Source organism: Benincasa hispida, chromosome 11 (genome assembly GCF_027475165.1).
Source record: "Benincasa hispida cultivar pf3 chromosome 11, pf3_genome.v1.1, whole genome shotgun sequence".
NCBI lineage: Eukaryota > Viridiplantae > Streptophyta > Magnoliopsida > Cucurbitales > Cucurbitaceae > Benincasa > Benincasa hispida.
This window is the reverse complement of record NC_143488.1, coordinates 64700252-64703503: the sequence shown is the minus strand read 5'-3', so window position 1 is coordinate 64703503 and position 3252 is coordinate 64700252.

The window sequence follows — 3252 nt, the reverse complement described above, 5'->3', positions numbered from 1 at the left end:
AGAGTCTAAAGAAAGAACCTACGACTTGAGAGAGCTAGGTTAGAATCGAGGCTCGAGAGAGCTAGATTAAGATCGCATAAGCAAGAATGGAGACTTAGGAATAAGTACCGTTTGTTAGTACACTTCACGTGCATCTGCGTCGGATGTGTATGGCATGATCACATTAGTTTGTGTTGGCTGGGGTTGCCCTTGCGGTCAAGCTTAGGGTTGCGATGAAGATATCCTCACATTTTATCTATTTTTCCACGCATTTACTATGCATCAACCGTTGTCGTGTCTCTACCTCTCAATCATATTCCCACTGCTTTGTCTGTTAGTTAGGAGTAGGAGTAGTTTGTTAGCTTATACCCCCCCATCATTCTTTTATTCATCCGCCGCAAACACATCACTGCATACATTTAGCTACAAGTCCCTGAGTTCGACCTCGGATCACCCGAGAAAATTACGTTCGCGTTATACTTGGTGCGAGCGCAAGAAAACTTGTGACAGGAACGCATGGTCATTGCATTTGAGATCAACGCATATTTTCCTTTCCATCGCATGACCACTGACGCATGAGTATAAACGCATAACTTAAGACATGCATCGCATGATTGCGTCCCACATAATTTTAGTCATCAAGTTTTTTACGGCTAATTTTCGTCATCATTCATGCAACTGAATTTTCTGAAATTCTCCACTATATATCAAACCCTCTTCTCCCTTTACCTAATTGACCTCAATCAAAAATTTCGCCTCTCAATCCAAGTTAGAGGATGGTAGAGAAGATCAATGTGGTGGTCTATTGGTGATTTAGAGATCCAATTCATGGAGAGGAGTTGGAATTGCAGAGTTTAATCAAAGGTATAACATGTTGAAACCATCTTCTATGAAAATGTTTGCTTGCATGCTTTTAAACTTAAATTAAATATAATTAGAGTACTTATTGATTCTGGTTTCTTCCGCTGCATATATGTTTACTCTATTATATAATACATATACGTTTGTATTCTTTTAGGGAAAAAATGAAATGTGTTTTTTCATATGACAAATAGATGCATTTTTTTTTCAAATATGCATTTTCAATTTTAGACATAATATTGTTAAAATGTCCTATGTCGTGTTTATGAATAGTGACAAATACAAATGCTCTAAACCAAACCGACAATCATGCATAATAAACTCTAACCTACAATTTAATAAAATGTGTTATCAAAAAAACTTAAACCTCTTGTATACCTATTTATTATTATTATTTGCATATTCCACTCATATATTCTACTAATGTGAAAATATATCGTTATTTTGTTGTTTGTATGAAGCAAGAATATTTTGTCCATCTCAAGTACAATAGTTACATGCATAAAATTGCAGAGTATATCTAGATTTTTTAAGTTGACATTCCAATCGAGTATTTATTTTTATTTATATTTTTTTAAAATGTGTGTGCGTGATTGAATGATTGAACAAAAAGTTAAGTAAACAAAATAGCTAGTACAAAAGTTAGACTTCTTTTAGGTTACAAAACATAGCACTAGATAGCTTGAACTTAATAACTCAACTTTGTACTACAAACACAAATTTCATAATCCAACCCATTATGTACATTGAACATCGATTTATTAATTTTGCAAACAAATTAACTCCAAATTTTATTACTCTAAATGTGTGCCTCAATCAACTGAAAGTTACCACTAAACAAGTTTTCTTTTCAACCTTAATTTATAATTTATTTTTTGTTTAAATACTACTTTAGTCTCTATATTCTTGATTTTGGTTCAATTCAGTCCTTATATTTTCAAATTGTTTCATTTTGGTATCTATACTTTAAAAATGTTCATTTTAGTTTTCGTATTTTTATCTTTGGTTCATTTTGATTCTTATACTTTTAAAAAGTTGTTATTTTGATCCTTTCATTTTCATTTTAAAGAATAAAAATGGTCATTTTTTTTAAAATTCAAAAGAAAAAAAAATCAAGATTAAAAGTACAATGACTAATATGACATTTTTAAAATATAAGAACCAAAACAAACCAAAATTATAAATATAGGAAACAAAATGAACGAAGAACAAAAATAAACAAAAACTAAAAAACTAAAAGTATAAAGATCAAAATAGTATTTAAATCTTTATTTTTTTAACAAAATAATTAAAAAAATTATAAATTTTTTTTGTTTTGTTTAAAAAAATTATTCTAGTTATCAGTGACTAGTCGTCACTAATAACTAAAATAAAATAATTCGAGTTGACTTTTACTGTCTTACAAGATCAGAAAAATCGTTAATCGTTTTAGGAAGGTATTGGTGGGTCCCATGAATCCATTTGGCTATAGAAAAAATATTATTGTAAAGGGTTTTGAAGGGCTACTACTTGTTTTTTGTAGGACACATAGGTCTTTATAATTTTCCGTGTCATATCTTATCCAAATTACATGGGACACACTTCTACAAAAAAAAAAAAAATATCATGTAAATCTTATTAGCCTGTCAGAAAAAAAAAACATTTTTTATTTTATTAAATAGATAAATTACCACCTTACAAATTTCCCCTTTTTCTTTTTTTCCTCTTTCTTCCTAAGGTGAGGTTTGAAACAACCAATTAGTTATTATAGTTCTATCTGTCAGAAAAAAAACACATATTTTCAATTCTACTAAATATATAAATTACCACCTTACAAATTTTCTCTCTTTTCTTTTTCCTCTTTCTTCCTAAGATGAGGTTTGAAACAACGAGTTGGTTATTATAATTCTATCTGCAGGAAAAAAAACACATATTTTCAATTCTATTAAATATATAAATTACCACCCAACAAATTTTCTTTCTTTTTCTTTTTTCCTCCTTCTCCCTAAGATGGCGTTTGGAACAACGAGTTAGTTATTATAATCCTAAATTATTGTGGTTGGGTTATAATAATTTATGTTTGGGTATAAATTATTTTAGTTTGGGTTATAATAATTTATGTTTGGATATAGATTATTTTAGTTTGGGTTATAATAATATGTGTTTGGTGTGAATTATTTTAATTTGAGAAAAAAATAGTCAACACGGTAGTAAAGAATAAAAAAATTATGAATATAAAATAGCAAAAGTTATAACAAATTGGGATTTTGAAATAATGTTGACTTTAACTAATTGATAACTACAAAATAATATTTACTGTAGCAAGAAGTGATTATTATAATCTTGAGATAATTTTTGCCCCAAACACCTCTTAAATATTTAATTAATATAATTAAACTAGTTCTTATATTATGAATATATAAATCAAACCTT